Genomic DNA, 17,531 nt, shown 5'->3' with positions numbered 1-17,531 from the left:
CCTTTGGGAAAGCAGCATGGGGAGGTGCCCAGAGGCATTTTCTACAAAGAGACAAGGAAAGAATAAACAAGCCTTCTGCCAAAAATGCCTGGAACTTAAAGCGCTTTCCTCAACTCAAGGTCAGGCTGTGTGTGGACGTTGACAGTGACCCTAATCAGTAGTTGCTGCTCCTTTAATTAAAAGCATGTGGCTTTCTCTCTTCTGAAATTCACCTTTGCTCATTCCACCTGCCTGGGGAGTCAGACCCCCACAACACAAGTGTAATTCCTCAGAGTGGCAACTGGCAGAGCTCCCAGGAACAAGGTAACTACACCATGTCCCCAGCTATCAGAGGCACTGATCTCCTGAGCCCAGAATGTCATGACCACAGTGGAAGGACAACTGTGGAGTGGCATTAGTGAGGAGGCCAGAGACGACTCCCTCCCCACTTCCGCAAGGGGCTGGAAATTCCTGGCATTTGTCTTCCTCTTGGAATGAGACATTTACTTTAGGAGAATCATGGAAAAGTACAAACCATGAAATCATAAACCCCAGAAGGAGAAGTTACCTCCAAGGTCATCTTTATCCTGGGCCCAGATACCCCCAGAAGGAGATGTTCTCTTTCCAGCTGTCCTCATCTTGGCTTGAACACAGCCACTGACAAGCCTCTCACTCTGCCCTGGAAAGGCAGCGATGACTGATAGGGCAGTGCTAAGGGCAGTGACTCCCACCAGCACGTCAGCGCTCTTCCTGTCACCTCCAGCTCCTCCCAGCCCTTGAAACACACCATTGTTCTAGCTCCTTCTCTAACTCTTGGGGTCTTTGAGAGCTATCTTGTCTTTCTTCCCTGTAGTCTCTTCTTGCCTGTCCCAGACTTGGGCCTTTAGCTGCACTGACCACCCCCCACCTTGATTGCCCATGAGTCCAGGGGGGCCAACAAAGATAAGTCTGAGCCTCGTGCCCTCTGAGGTACTCTGTCCACTGTTCTCTCACAGCCTGCATCCACCACACCCTACCAGACCCCTCTTGCTTTGTCTTCCCATCCCAGCTTTTCTCCCCACTTGGACCTGACCATGAATGTGCCCTTCTGACCCCTCTGGGTGTCCTCCCAAGACTCAGACCTTGTGTTGACCCATCAAGAGGACATGAGGCCCACTACTCTAGACAGATCATCCATAATTGTTCTATTCCTTCCTTGTGCAATTGGTTTCTAGCCCCATCGTTACCATTATCTTTGCTCATCTGAACCAGGCTGCCCTTGCTCATCATTCACTCATTCACCCTAGCCACTGACCATGGTGATTCAGAACACAGGATCTGATATCAAACAATCCAGGCTCTGCCATTAACCAGCTGTGAAACTTTAGAGAAATGTCTTCATCTCTCTGAGCGTCCATTTTCTTATCTATAGAACTGAAAACATTAATAGTACCTAACCTCATAACTTTGTCATGATCATAATGATAAATGAAATACTCTTTGCAAAGCACTTAGCACAAAAGCTCATTCACCGCAAGTATTCAGTATATGTTTTCTACTATTTTATTTTAAAATTATCATCTAAATATATCGAAGTACGTTCATTCATCACACATTTACTGAGTCCCATGCTGGCCCAAAGATATAAATACCCTTCTCAAAGAGTGGTGCCCTCTTAAATCCGGGAGGTACAGGCTCACGCAGGTACCCAGAGAGCTAGAAGCTGAGGCCCAGAGCCACTACACAAAGGCACTGACCACTGGGCATTGCCCTGGGAATGTGGCGAGAGCACCTTCTGCCTTTCCACGTGACTTTTAATACCACCTCTCCTCCCTGGTTAAGGCAGCACCACAAAGAAAAAGGGGGACTCCAGAGGGAGAGGTGAGAAATCCCCAGAGAAACACCCTCTTCTGCTTCTCTCTTTGACAGAGAGTGGCCAGGCCTCTGCTATGCAGGAGGGTGATGTCCCTTGGGGAGGCCTTGCTGAATCTGCCTGGGACTGTTCCGGAAGTAGGAAGGGCGGCTGGGGGTGGGGAGACAGCAGGAATGTTCTCCTGGCTTGCTGCTCCGTACAGGCGAGTGTGCTGAGAGGAGGGCCTCTGGACATCAAAGGTTCCTTTTGTCCCCTTCCGAGTGGCAGGGCAGCCAGGCCGCTGGCGATGACTCAGGCCTGGCCCTGACGTCACCCACGCCCGGCCACTGGCCTCCCTCTGCAGCCAGGAAACTGGCTGGGGAGTGGCACTCGCAGCTGCAGCAAATCTCAAAATAAGGAGGCAACTGCTTCTCTCCTCCTCCTCTCCATCTCCCCACAGCACACCTTTCTTTTCTTCTTCTTTTTTTTTTTTTTTTTAGCCTCATGGAAGGTTTTGCTTGTAGATCAACTTTCAAAATGTAGGAAGTCAGAATGGGTGACATCATCAGAAAAATATGTGGAGCTGATCTCAACAAGAAGTGAAGAACCCAGAGCAAGAAAGCGGTTGTAACTCCTGAGCCCAGGGAGCTGGCAACGTCTGGGTTTCGGAGGAGCCAGCGTCTCTGAGTAAGTGAAGGCCCACCCCTTGCCCCCCTCACTCAGCGCCCTATGCTGTGGGGCGCCATCTTGTTTCCTGACACCTGTGGCTTGGCAGGCTCCAGCCCAGCGGGAGGGAGTGGGGTGCATTTGGGAGACCTTCCAAAGACAGCACCAAAGGTATTTTATCTGATCTCTCTCTTCTCACAGGACGAGACAAGAGTGCATTTCCTCTCAAAATAATAATAATAATAATAAAATCTCTCTCTATGTGTGTGTGTGTGTACACATATGTATAGGCTGAAACCCTGGGGAAAATGGCCCAAGTCGTGCTTTCCCCGGTCAACCCTCTCGTTTTGTCTCCTCTTCCTCCTCCCGCCCTAGTACTCTGTTTTGGACTGCCAGAATGTTTGTTCAGAGTTCTGAACTGTTTGCTTCCTGGATCTTAAACTGGGTAATCAGACACAAAAAGAAACCCTGTTCTAGTCAAATACGTGTCCTATGCTGTCAAATAGTATTTTTGTACTTAACCTGGTAAAAGATGGCAGCCCTGGTAAGAAAACATCCGCAACCTGCCACCTTTCCAGAGCGTGTTTCTGGTTGCTCTGATTGTCATCTGCATGCTCTTCCATTGTTTCATCATTGTGTTCATAGAGAGCTTATTTTAATTCCTACTTGTGCCATTGCATCTGGAATGATAGTAAACACAAAGACGGATATAATGTACCTCTGATGTCTGTTTTAACATCACCTAAAAAACTTAAGTCTTCACATAGCCTGTAATTTTACAAGCTCTGAGAGTTCCTAACTAGGGAAGTTAAGTTCCTGAGAGAAAAGTTAAAATGTGTACCTAAGAACTGCAGAGCCCGTAGGTGAGAAATCATACCCAGTGTTCCTAGTTTCCAGTGTCATCCCCTGAGTCAGCGCCTCCCCTTGTAGAGCTTACTTAGAGGAGTAGAATCGTTCTTTATAAATTCTATTTTATAATGATTGGAGGGGGATGTAGTGAAGAAATAAATCTTATTTTAAAGACAATAGGGAAGTTTGTCATTTACTGGAAAACAGAGGCAAATTCCGTTGTAACCTAACAACACAATTTAGAAAGTAACCATATATTTGTTTTGTAATTCTAATGTGTTTGTACATCTTACATTTATTTTTTGTTCTATTTTAATATATCAGGTTGTCTTGAAGTGAGACTCTGCTGAATTTCTACTCTTCTGGCTTTAAGAATCTGAATGCTGTGACCACTGATTTGGTGAGTGTCATTCGCCCCTAACGGCTGCTTAAATTTAAGTTTACAAGTTCTATTCTCTTGGTTTACAGTAAAATTTAAGGAGGGGTAGAAGGCATGGGAACTTCTGCACACATGAAAAGCAGTGGTATCCAAAAGGACATGTAAGAGTTAGGATAAGCTAATTGCCGTAACGGACTGAAAAATGTATTATGGCTCAAACACAACAGAAATTTGTTTCTTGCTTATGTAACAGGGTGTAGTGGGGCAACTCTCATACATTCCTTCAAAGTTACAGATTGAGAGAGGTTCCAGCTTCTGCAGCGTGTGGTTTTCAAGGTCACCGGGACTGCTCCACTCCCCAGTGGAAGAGAAGAATGGTGTGAAAATTGCACATGGAAGGTTATCACAGGCCATGCCTAGAAGGGATGTACAACACTTGTACTGACGTTAGCTTGACTAAAACTCAGTCACATGACCGTGTCTAACTGCAAAGCATTCTGGGAAATGTAGTCCCTGGGGAGGCAGCCACTTCCCAGTAATGGCTCTGGGGAGTTTCTGGGTATGAGGTAGTCCTCTCTGGCACAGCATGATAAAGAACTGAAAGATGCTCAAGGGTAAGAGGGCAGAATGAATCAATGAGAGAAGCAAAAATTTAATCATATATTTAGTATTCCCTGACCAACTCTCTTCAGAAACATCCAGCCGTATCGGTAAGGAGCAGTGAATGAGATTTTTCAAGACCCTGCTGTTCTTTCCAACCCTGAACCTTTATATGAGCACTACCATGCTGCCAGTAGCTGGTATATGAAGAAGGATATCCCTCCCCTTATTTTCCCCTCCAGGGTCCTCTTGGTCTGGGAACATTTTGGTTTTGTTTCCTGGTTTGGGGTCTAGTCATCCTAGTTGGAATTGCCCAACAGAATTCTGTCCCCCCAACTTTGAGTTCTGGTAGCCTATTGGAAATCTCATGGTTTCTTTAGCTCATGATTCTGTCTGCTCCTGGGAGCTTTCAGAAGCTACCCTGCCTGATCTACTCCAGGTTTGGGATGGTTTTTAATATTGTGAGTGTTGGGTGGAGTGGGGGAGGTGGAATCCCTGACTAAGATGGGATCTTCACACCAAGTTATTAGAGAAACATTTAAAAGTAGATTAAAAAGGCTCAGGCTGGAGATATTAGTGCAACTATAAGGCTTTGATACATAATTCTAGCTTTTTCTTCTCAAGAAAAGTTTCAAAACATATACTGAAATAATGAGTAGTAAGGCCATAACCCCTGTTTGGAGAACTCTGAACTAATTTTATACTTTATGTAGCCTTTTTGCCATTGTTGGTCTTAGCGCAGAATTCCCCTGCTGGTAAATACCATAAACCATATGTTGGGTGCGTTATGATGCCCCTAAGGCATCATAAAAACCTCCAGTAAAGATGGACTACATGTGCTTGCTTCAGCAGCATGTATACGAAAGTGGTCTACAGTCTTTGCCTGAGCTAGTTCTCTGGTCTTATTGTTGATATCTGGCTAGACACTGGTTTCTGATTGAATCTGGCACCCACACCCACACCCTGGAGAACACACATTGTCCATTGTGTGGGAAGGCCAGCTACTGGCCAATATGACACAGCCTTTCAGGCTCTCCCGGAGCCTGGTGCCTGGCCTAGTCTCCTGTTACTGCTGCCTTGCCTCTGCCCAGGGCCCTCACATCAGGAGTGGTCTAAGGAGTAGTGGGATAAAATAAGTTGATTGGTTGCAAAAATGCTTTAATCTCTTCCAGTTCATTGGCTGTGACTTGGTTGGTCCTGGAAGAGTCTAGGGAACCAAGAGCCAGTAGAGGAAGCTAAAGAGAGGATCAAGTTGAATGGGGGAATACAGAGCCTGCTTAGGAGGGTGCAGCCAGAAGAGTAAGTTGACAAGTGCTAGTTTTCAAAAGCTAGAGCCAAGTGGGGACAATCTGTTGCCCAATGTCCCAGTCTAACAGAGTCTGCCAGGAAGGGCAAGGCCAAAGGCCACAGTCGAGGAGGAAAGGTGGTGGGGTCCATTCTCTTGGGAGACTCAGTAGTTACAGTTTGTTAATTTCAACTACCATGTGATAATGACTCCTCAAAGCACTAAGTATGCAGGAAATTGACATATGAATATGTGTGTGGAGGCGGTAGGCTGGCATCAGCCTCCTGATTTCTGATGGCTAGCTACGTTGATAGCATGGCAAGGAGGGATGTGGAATCGCCAAATCAGAATTTCAGTATGTCAGCCCGATTTCTCCACAGGGTTGGTACAGCATGCTGGATGACTTCACAGACACACCAACAAGGGAGAGGTAACAAGTATACACTTTGTAAATATTTTGGTCTTCAACATTTTCAATAAAGTGTCAAAGTAGACATCATGGGGAAAATTTGACTTTTCTGGAGCTTCCTTAACTTTAAGCTTATATTTTATGATTTAAAAATTTTTAAATTCCGTGTGAGGGGTATAGTTAAAATTTGGGGCACCATAGCCTTTTGGGAGCTTAGGTCACCTAAAGAGCTTAGACTGGACTTGTTATCTGTGACATGCAGACATGAACTGAGCCCAGTAGGCTGACGAAGGCAGTGCCTAGACCTGTTGGTTGTTTTTCATCCCAGGAATTTTACTCTTTTCATAGTACAGAAGTACAAGCCCCCTTCTTACCCTGGGTCAGCATTTATGAATGTTCTCTTACTCCCTTTAGAGGGTTTTGCAACAAGGCCACGTCATATTCATCAAAGCAAAGAATTCATGGTAATAGGGCCTTGTAATTTCTCTTGCTGAAATCCCCCGATTTCTTGTCAAGAACGAAGCTGGAAAACACCACACTTGAAGACTTCATGGTTTTGTTTTTAACTCAAGAAGCCTCTGCTTTTCATCAGAATTTGAAAGCTTCCTCCCGCCTCCAAAATGGTATTTTTAAAGGATGTAAAACTGAGATTCTGTCAGGATAAATAAAGTATTATATGTGAAATGGTTTGGGCAACTTAGAACAATGTATGGCAAGTCAATGTGTTGATGAAAATAATTATAATTAGAGTCAGCATTGGTGTTTTAGCTTTTGTTAGTGGTATTAATAGTTTAAGTCTCATCATCATTAAATGTCTTGTCTCTCTCTCTTTTTTAAAGATTTTATTTATTTATTTGAGAGAGAGAGAGAGAATGCAAGTGTAAGAGAGCAAAGCAGGGAGAGCACAGCAGGGGAGAGGGAGCCTGACTCCAGGGAACCTGACTTGGGACTCGATCCCAGGACCCTGGGATCATGACTTGAGCTGAAGGCAGCCACCTACCCCACTGAACTACCCAGGCACCCCAGTTTTTTTTGTCTTTCTAAATTGACTTTCCTCTGAGATCCTTAGTACCATTCCCTAACTAGCCACAGCATGTGGTATAAAATTTTCAAGGTAATTTGAAAGGTTTGACTGTAGGCCAGAAGCCTAACTGAGAGGATTGTAATCTTATTCTGAGAGAGGTTTGACCCCGGGGGATGGGGGGAATGGCAGTCACTGAAGTCTGAGAGAGGATGGATTTGAGGCATCTCTCTGCCAAAAAAAAAAAAAAAAAAAAAAAAAAAAAATCCAAAAATCCAAAAGCAAAAACAGTGTTTCCTGGCATTATAGGGGGCTCCCACTGCATTGGCCAAAGGAGGCCTTGAAACCAGTCCACAGAAGCATTGTGCTTGGGTAGTGTCTCCCAAATGAGAGTGGAGTCCATTGCCTGCCCAAAAGCCCCTAATCCTGAGGGCAGCCGTCTGCTTGGTGTTATGGGGCAGGGGATTACACACAGAGTCAACAAGCATGAGTTCAACCAAAGAGCAGGAAAGAAGGCATCCTTTCAACTGTGAGCTCCCCTCTGTGTCCCAGATCCTGTAGTCTGTTAGTTTTGGATGTAGTGGGAAGGTAGTATCTAGTGAAAGGACTTTCTCACTGACCCAAATTCCTTGGCATCAACTATACCAAGGTATTTCACAAAAGAGAATGTAGCTTAAAATTCACCCCAGGTACCAGACTGAGTCTGAACCATACTCCTCCTAAGATGCCACTCTTCCCTCCCTTTCACTCTACATGAGGCAAATTTCTTTTTTGTTTCTTTTAAAATATTTATCATTGTGTTTCAGATATAAAGAGTCCTAACTACCTACTGTACAAAATCTGGAAAATACAGAAAAATATCAAGGAGAAAACAACAGTCTCCTATAATCCAACAACCAAGCAACAATTCTGTATTAACATTTTGATCCATTTATTTCCAATTTTTTTGGTATATATATATATATATATATATATTTATACATATATATATATATACACATATATATACACACACACAAACATACACACACACATGAATTATTTGACATTGTATTTTGGTATTTTATATGCTTTTTCTCATCCTACTTACAATTATGTTGTAAACATTTTCCAAGTCACTAAATGGCCTATGAAAATTTGATTTTTAATGGCTGCGTTTCCATTGCACTGATCTGTCTTAATTTAGCCATTTTTTTTTTGGATGGGCATTTCGATTGTCTGCAGTGCTCTGCTGCTATCAGTCTGTAAACATTCTTGTAGATAAACCTTTGTGCACATCTTAGGGGAAATTCCTAGAATTAAATCAGTAGGTCAAATGACTTGGTTTGAGGTTCCTAATGCACACTGGTAAATTAGCCTCCAGAAAGACACCAGTGTCTATTTCAAAATCTAAGTCCCCTTCAGTTTCTCATTTTAAAACTCATGCTTCTAGACCCCAGTGGCATCAGAAGCTCTGAGGAGGGAGCCTAAGAGTATGCTTTTTAACATACCCTCCTAATCCTTACGCACGTTAAAGCCAGAGAACTATGGATACGCTGCATTCAATTCAATAAATACTCATTTCCACAAACTGGGAACCCTGAGATAGTATAGCTAACCCAGAATTTAAATGAAAGGCTTTTATTTGATCTCCGAATTTTAGATTTTTCCTTAATTGTGGTATGGTATAGTTGAAAGATTGTCAGCTAAGGAATCAGGAACCCTTACTGTAAATATGAAACAACTGAGACCCAGAATGGTTCATTTACTTCCAGGTGGTACTCAGAGATTTAGTGGCAGAAGTAAAACTAGAACTTGGATAGACAAAGGGCCCAGAGCCACCCAACCTTGTGGCAGCAGAGACAAGGCACCAGCGAGAAGACAGACTCCTTAGGTGAGGCTCAGCCTCAGCCGGGAAACTTTTATCTGCCTTCTCAGAAGCAGGGCCATATCTCAGGACATGTGTGGGCAGCCCAGACCCCAGCAGGGGCCATGTGCCCACCCTGGTTGCCTGACAAAACCAGATCACCATGTGCCCTAAACCCTGAGGTGGGAACACTAATGCTGGACAGAGGAGGACACAGTGTAGCCACACAGATCCAGGCATAAGAGCAGAGTAGGGGGAGGGGGTCCAGAGTCAGAAGGCAGGAGAACAGAGACCCACATTGTGATCAGATTTTGGCCAAGGCTGGCATGACCTGGAAAAAAAAGACAAAGCCAGATCTTGAGGGGGAGCTGCAAGATTCAGCCTCCAGGATGGAGTCTCATTATGTAACTTCATAGCCTGAGGAGGTACCTGCCCTGAGCTGCACCTGCCTCTTTAAATCTAGAGGTTCTGTGCATTGGGCTGCCTTCTGACAGCAGGTAAGTAGGAGCATCTGGCCGAAGGAGGGGTTAGTAGATCCAAGGAGAGGACCCTGCAATTGGGAAACTGGGAAAATTCTGTTACAACAGAGAACATAGTAAACAAACAACAACCAAATTTAGTTTTCTTTGATCGCCTTCTAAGAGGAAGTCTGACCTTCCATCTTGTGTGCATAACTGCACGAGCCGATCCGACTACACCTATGTGTCCCCTGATGACATATGGCTGCCTTTCCTCATTGCACCAGCCCAGCTTCTGAGGGCCTCCCTTACATCATTTGCTTCCAAGTTCAGCCTTCACAAACTGCTCAGCTTCTGATGGTCCCTAGTTCATGGGCAGGCTCTAGAAATCACCATTTGGATTCCTCCGTGCCCAAGCCCACATCTCCCTCTTGTGACTGCACCAGGTGAAGGGCAAGAGCCAGCCCCTGAAGGAACACCTCCGCTGCACCCATTATTCATACTTGGGTGCCCGGGAATTTGCCTGTGATCACTAAGCTTCACTGCTTCTGGGCAGAGTCTTCATTATCTCTTGGCTGTTCCCACATAAGATCACTGCTCTCCTGATTTTTGGCCTTCTGGTCCAAACTCATAGAGCCAGGGTCAGGATGAGTATGGATTCTGGGAAGCTCCACAACCTTCCTTTAATGAGTGGTACAACAGATGGAAGGTGACTTCCCATATATGGATGGGGCAGTTCAAGTCAGCACTATGATGTTGGCTCTATGCAAAGCCCATCTCCCTGGCGTCCTTTACAAATTCCTTGGCCGAGGCACCTCCTGATACTTAGAGTTCTAATTAGTGGCAAGACTTGGATCCCTCGGCCAGGAAGGTCGATGTGGTGGTGACAGCAGTGCCTCCAGATTAACCCTCAGGAGGTAGATGCTGGAGTTCTGTGACATCCAGACAAGATGTCCACGTGCTGCTCTTGAAACATAGGTGATACACAGAGTAGGAAGTCCAAGGGCAGAAAGCGTTCAGTGGGGCCTGTGATCTGACACCCTGCCACTGGTGATCCCATCCTTCCCTGTCTATACTGACTCCATGTCCACTCCCCACACACCTTGCTAATGAGTAGCTAACTTAGGAATAAAAAGCATTCACACATCCTCTGGCCAAAGCTGCTAGACAACCCTAGCCCAGGCAAATTCTGTCTCTCTCCTTCATGGCTGTCATATCATGGCTTTCATTTCATTTCTTGGGAGAGTGATGTTGGTACCAAGTCTTCCTGTTGGGCCAAGATGTACTGCCTCAAAGAACCCCAGCATCCCCAGATGGTGATGTCCCACTAGTCTAGTCAGGAGCAACTAGACCAACCTAAAGGCTCACCCAATAGGAAGAGCCCCATTTTCCACCACTGAAATGCCAGACAAGTATTTTCAGACAAGTAGACAAGTATTAGGAAACCTGGAACAGTGAGAGATCTCTGAAGCCTCAACACCCAAACTCTGAAGCCGCCCCCCAACTTGACTGCCATCTTGACTGGACCAGCAAAAGAAATCCCTAAACATCCATCAGAATGGCTAAAATGACAAATACTGATGTTCCCATATGCTGGCCAGGATTTGGAGAAATTGGATTGTTTCTGCACCGCTGGTGGGAACAGAAATGGTGCAGGCATTCAGGAAAAGAGTGTGACATGCATTTACCATACAGTCCCACTCCTGGGTGTTTACATAAGAGAAATGAAAACTTATGCTTATACAAGAGGCTGTATATCAATATTCATAGTAGCTTTATTTCTAATAGCTTAAACCAGGAAACCAGCCAGATGTCCCTCATGGGGAGACTGGATAACAAAACCATGGTACACCCGTACCATGGAATTCTACTCAGCAATAGAAGGGTACATATTCTTTACATACAACTTGAATGGATCTAAGGGCATTATGCTGGGGGAAAGAAAGCCAGTCTCAAAGGGTTACATACTATATGATTTCACTTATGACATTCTCAAAGACCAAAACTATAGTGATTGAGAATAGATCAGTCCCAGAAGTTAGTGCCGGAGGAAGATGTGACTCAAGAAGGTTAGCATAAGATTTCTGTGTAGTGATGGCATAGTTCTCGATCTTGATTGTGTTGATGGCTGCTCCAATCTATGCATGTGATAAGATTTCATAGAACTGCACACACACACACACACACACACAGAGCAGGTAAAAACAAGTGAAACTCAAATAAGGTCCACATCTGAATTAATAATATTGCACCAATGTCAGTGTCTCACTTTAGACAAGGTACTATATAGACTAGTTTAAGATATTCTCATTAGGGGGAGCTGGATGAAGTTACATAGTTACTATCATATTTTTGCAACTTTTTGTGACTCTTAAACTGTTTCCAAAATTGTCATTAAAAACAACTTCTAAAAACTTTTTTAAGTTTAAAAAAGGGGGGGTTCCCTAACCCCCAAGAAAGGGGGATTTAGCCACTGGTCTCTCTTTTATGAGCAACATCTATTGTTTATTTTGCCACTTTTCTAATTTATGAGTAGGCTTCTACGGCCTTGACCTCTGCTTCTCAGAGACAGCCCATCTCAGATGGAATCAAAGCTCAAGTATTCCAGTACTAACTGTGAATATGCCCTCTTTCTCCTTCCTGAGACTTGTAACTTCAAAGCAAGGTAAAGACTCAGAGATCTAAGAAATGGTCTCATGGTGAAAATCTAGGACAAATCATCCTTCTCTCCCCTACGCAGTGATTTCTTTTCTGGAATGGCTCTTTGTCTTCTCTGCTCTTCATACAGATTACTCTCTTCACCTTTGCCAAATGGCCCCTCCTCTAATAGAAGGAGATTAACCCTTCCTTGCCCCTTTTCGATCTCATTCAGCTGAGGGGTTGCTTACAGCCGCACTGCTCTCCTGAGCCTTGTGCCACAGCTGAATGCTGCCATGGGAGAAGTTTGCCTTCCCTTTGAAGTGTTTACACCTCTGTCGAACACCTTTTTGCCGGATTAGGCAGTGGGAAGGATGGTTTTGAAATTAAATTTACGGTGAGCCGCTTGGGTTTGCAGTATGGAACTGCACAAGGCCATGGGCATTTAGGTCAGGGGGTCCTCCATGCTCATGACCTTAGGGGCCCCGTCTTCATGAAATTCTAGCATTATTTACTCCCTTGCTTTACGGGAGAGGTCCCCAGCATCACCGAAGATGGAAGCTGAGCATACGGGGCCGATTACGTGGCATCCTGTCCGGATATGACAAGACACTCACACATAAGCCACTATCCCTCAGGACTGGCCTCAGCCCCCAGTTTCCTGCCATGTGTTTTTAACGGGGGCTCATCTCAAGGGACCACAGTGAGAAAGGACATAGGTGCACCATTCTTGGGCCTGGCAGGGGTCTATAGATCAAGACAAAGTGCTAGAAAGGTGACAGTTTGAAGTGTTGATCTTCGGTAGGCGTTGGTGAATCTCCTAGCTTTGCACCTTTTGGTTTCAAAACCATACTGAACAACGGAAAATGAAACCTGCAACTTATTTTTAGCTGTTCATGCTAACTCATGAGATTTCTTTTTGCAAACCAAATAGGATAAAGACGACTTCAGCTGTCTAAACTTAATCTGATTGACTTAAATAGCAATCAAGCCTCCTCCTCTGATACATAAGTGACCCTTGGTCTCAGGTGATATGTTGGCCAATATTTACTCTTTTGCTTAAAATTGTATTGAGTTGACCTTAAAAAATTTAAAGCGTACTATAATATTTTCTTCTGAGAGAAACTGAGAAACAAGTTATGAGCCCTGTTCCTGGTATCTATTCATTAATTTGCTTATTCTATAACCATTTATTAAGTACCTATTTACATGAAATCCTAGAATTTTTTTTATTGATTGAGCCAGTCCATTGCATTACAAAGAGCAGAATACTAGAAATAAGGACTAGGACTTTTATCCTGGTTGCTTGAGGTCTTCAGATATAATATTGTCTTTAAACCTGATTCTCTTCACCCCCAAGAAAGTGTTGAGGTGGCATCCTGCAAAGTACCTCCCCATCCTATAGTTCAATGAAACGTGCTTTGGCAATGTTGAGGCCCATTTTGGAGGCAGTGGTGTTGCTGTCAGACCACTCTTATCCCTGTTTCCCCTTTCCCTGTTGTAGGAGGGACAGATTTAAACAAAGCCTGTAGTCTGCTTGCCAGACAGCTTCCCCTCCATAAACAATTGATTAAGTACTTGAAAGATTTCCATGGGTATTTTCAGGCCCCAGGTCCATCCCTTAGTTCATGGAGCAAGTTCTCCTATTTTAGGAAGTGGCGTTGTGAGACAAAGCTAAAGATTCCCTTGGTAGTAGGGGGAACAGAAAACGGACTCCCAGTTTGGTGTTGGTTGGTGAGTAGACCCAAAAGAGCCCTCTTTACTGCACCAGATGGTGCTCTAGGTGCTGGGAAAGATCTTGCAGGAAGCAAGCCAGAGATGCGATGCATTCTGCTTTTGTCTTGGGTCCGAAGGAAGTGAAGATTCACTGAGGTTTGTTAAACTGCTCTGGTGAGCTGAGGTCCACAGTCATAGCTGTCATAGCCTCTCTGAGCTGTGTCACTTATCCAGTAAAAGAGAAAGCCAGTGATTTTGTTCCAGGTTGAGCCTTGCAGTATTTGCTGCCCAGGATGAAAGGGTATCAGGAAAGGATTCTGTTCTCACATGGGGAAGCTTTTACCAATCTGTAAGAATTCTTCCTCCTCCACTTTAATCCACATCCCACCCTCCGTCTTCACCCTACTTCCCAATCTCTCTAGAAAGAAGAAACTCAGCCATCTTGTTGAATACGTGTTTTGCCAATGCAGGATATAGTAAAACCTTGTTGTCCTACTTGCTCTCCACTTGAGAAGTAGCAAGCAATTGTGGCCCCAAATGAATGTGTGACTAGGGATGGAGGAATGCTCTAGATCTCCATGTGCTCAATAGGGCTTTCTTGGTGCTATATTACAAACGCACTGATAAATAAAATCAGAAACGATTCTGTTGTTAAAGTCGAAGCAGTGATATCAAAATGGTGGTGAGACGTGTGGAGGATATTCCCAGAGGAGAGTCCTAGTAGGATTACAGTGGGGCAGAACGTGGTCCACCAGAGTCTCCCTTGCAGCCCTAAGTCACTTACCACCTTTTCTCTGTTGAAAAACCTCATGGTTCACATTTCCTTTCTCCCTCCAGCTCTTTCCTGGACGGTAACCTCAGTGTGGTCCCCAGGGTTTGTAGCCTCATCCTTGCCATCAGGAATACAGTCCTTTCCCATTCTTACACAGATGTGAATGGATAGAAATGAGACAGCTCATGTCTAAGAATTGGAGGCTTCCCAGAGTTCACATTCCTTAGTGCTGTCCGTCCATCAACCGTTCACTCTACTGCCTCATGAACACCAAGCAACCTAATCCTCCTCTCGTATTCCCAGGAAGAGTGGAGCTGATTAGAAAGCCCCGTTTGAGAGCCATCTGGTTGGCATATAAAATTACTGCCAATGAGCTAGATAGTCAGCTGGCCGTGTAACCAGGAGGCAGAACACTTGGAGTCCAGCTCTTGGCCAAACCAACCTAAAAAGCAAGCTAGGCTGGATTTTTTAGAATCACAGACTGTTCAGAGCTGGAAGGGATATTAGGAGAAAAATGTATAGATGCTAACAGAGTGAGTTAATCATTAAAATGGTACATTTGAAACACTACCCATGGTTGAGGAAAAATCTCTTATGCAAACGCTAGGCTTTTGAAAAGTCGGTTTTTAATATATATGTTGGAGAAGGAACTCATAATACCAACTTAGTTTATCTATTCAGGCCAAAAGCGTTATTTGTGAATGGAAACCAGATCAGTCTTGATTGTTAGACTGATTTTTCTTTAACTGACAATTTAGATTAGCATAATCTAATAACCTGATAACAAATATACTCACAAATTGTGAATATATTAGATATAAAAAGGAACAAGATATAATAGAGCACATGGACAAATTCACTTATTAAATGTGTGATCTTGGGCAAATGACCAGATCCCTCTCAGCCCCAGCTTCCTCATCTGTACCAGGAAAACACACCTGGTAAAATGTAAGCTTTTCCATTTTGCTCCGATGGAAATGTAAGCTTTTCTACTTCTTTCACCTCATAAAATATTTCCAAATTACAAGAAATCTTTGATCCAAGTTGTTAGTCTACTTTCTACTCTTAACTTTTCAACATGGTCCAATGGACTCCTCCTCTTTTTTTATCTTTTGCACCTGCTGATCCAGCCTGTCTCCAGTTGGTGGCATCCTAGATACCCACAATGCTCAGAGCCTGGGAGGTTAAGGCTGGTTCATGTAAACCCAGTTAGGCCTGGCTTCAAGGAGAGGAATCCCCTCTAGCAGGATTTTGCACGAGAAGAAGATTCCTACATCAGAGCAGAATGTGGATGAAAGAGGTTTTATCCTTTGAGGATTGGTGGAAATATCTAGACTTTTGAATTGGTCAGACTTAGGTTTGAATCCTAACTCTACCATGTACTATGTGACCAGAAATCCCAATTATTTCCTCACTCAAAGTGGATAACTAATGCTCACCTTGAAGTGTTATTAGGATGGAATTAAATAATATAATATAGCCAAAATATTGAGTATGTAGTAGGTTCTCAATAAATGGTAGCTGTTATAGACCTAGCTCTGATCAAGGTAGAAAGCAGAAGTTCCCACCTAGCTCTCTAGGCAAGATATAGATGTTTGAAATAGCATTGGACTTTCCAAAAAATTTAAGTTAAAATATCAGCCAAAGCCATTTTTAGTCATTGATAAATTAAGTCACCACATTGTTTCCAGGGCTAAATACATTCATTATAGAGAGATGTAATAACTTCGTAAAATTTTCCAAATTTCTTAATTCTAAGAATTTAAAGATTTTACTCATTTATTTGACAGAGAGAGAGAGAGATCACAAATAGGCAGAGGCGGACAGAGAGAGGGTGGGGAAGCAGGATCCCTGCTGAGCAGGGAGCCCTATGTGGGGTTCTATCCCAGGACCCTGAGATCAAGACCTGGGCTGAAGGCAGGTACTTAACCATCTGAGCCACCCAGGCATCCCTAATTCTAAGAACTTAAACAAAAATGTTACATTTGCTGAACTTTTCATTTGTAAAAATTTAGATTAGAATGGCCTAACCTGATAACAAATTTATGCCCAACTGTAGAATGTCCATATTAGGTGTAAATGGAAACCAGCTGTAATTTTTAATGCAGTGAATGGAGTAAAGAAATGTGCAAACCAGTCCAAATGTTTATAAACCAAGGATTCCTCTGGGACTCAGTGCCCTGACTTTACTCTTTTTTTTAAATATACAGAGCCAAGCTTTGTTCATACTTGAATTATGTACTTTGCATAAGCCATACAATTTAACTTTAACCCACAGGACTGAAAATAAAATGAGCTCAGACGGCAGAACAAGAAGACTGTGAGCAAGGAGGAGCGTTAATCAAAGTGAAAGACACACCCCTCACTGCTACCTCGGTCCTGTCCTGTCCGTCCTGTCCTTCGCTAGCTTCCTCCTGCCAGATTATTTAAGATTCCTTATACTTGACTCCTCAAAGTGGCAGTAACAGGTTGCAATTTTTATCCTGAAAAAGGGATTTGTCTTTTAAATTAATGTTTGCGTATAATGCCCTGAGGAGGTTGATGAGTAGCACACGATTTTTTTAAAAATCATAAGCAAATGCATACCCTTGTCACTTGCAGTTGTGACAAAGCCTAAGTAATTCAGACATGAGCATGGCGTGGTGGTGGTGGTGGTGGTGGTGGTGGTGGTGGTGTGTGTGTGTGTGTGTGTGTGTGTGTGTGTGTGTGTGTGTGTGTTTAAGTGCAAAACAGGATTTACTAGTGGAGAATGTCTGCCTAAACAAGCTCATCTATCTGAATGCTTTCAACGGCAGTTCAAATTTGTTTAACACAAGCAGGTTTGGTAAATGGGCCAAATTTGCTCACTGGGCATTTTTAGAACATCACAAAATAAACCAATACGTGGCTCTTCGGCTCATTTTGACAGAGAGTCAAACCTCCACTGGGAGCTTTGGAAACCGCTTGCCCTGCATCAGGTTTAAGAGTGTCAGGAGGGGACCTGACCACATTCACCACCCTGTCCTTGTGAGGACATGACACCATTCACTCATCTCATGAGTGCCTGATATGGCTTACTGTCCTTGTCACTGTCATTTATTATC

General features: G+C 43.8%; 1 protein-coding gene across 4 annotated transcripts in view; it reads left to right on the top strand.

Moving 5' to 3' along the window:
- ZBTB38 (zinc finger and BTB domain containing 38) overlaps positions 1 to 17,531 on the top strand; it is a 136,178-nt gene that overhangs the window by 56,597 nt on the left and 62,050 nt on the right. For 2 of the 4 annotated variants that reach the window (XM_046004020.1, XM_046004014.1), the window contains exons 3-4: positions 2,311 to 2,497; positions 3,650 to 3,725. The gene's annotated coding sequence lies outside the window, so the exon portion shown is untranslated. Of the gene's footprint in view, positions 1 to 179; positions 304 to 2,039; positions 2,498 to 3,649; positions 3,726 to 17,531 lie in introns of those variants that run through there. The other 2 variants (XM_046004018.1, XM_046004016.1) reach the window with 2 other exon arrangements.

The sequence above is a fragment of the Meles meles genome, chromosome 4 (assembly GCF_922984935.1).
Source record: "Meles meles chromosome 4, mMelMel3.1 paternal haplotype, whole genome shotgun sequence".
Lineage (NCBI taxonomy): Eukaryota > Metazoa > Chordata > Mammalia > Carnivora > Mustelidae > Meles > Meles meles.
The sequence above is the reverse complement of the archived record's forward strand: the minus strand, read 5'-3'. Positions and strand labels throughout refer to the sequence as shown.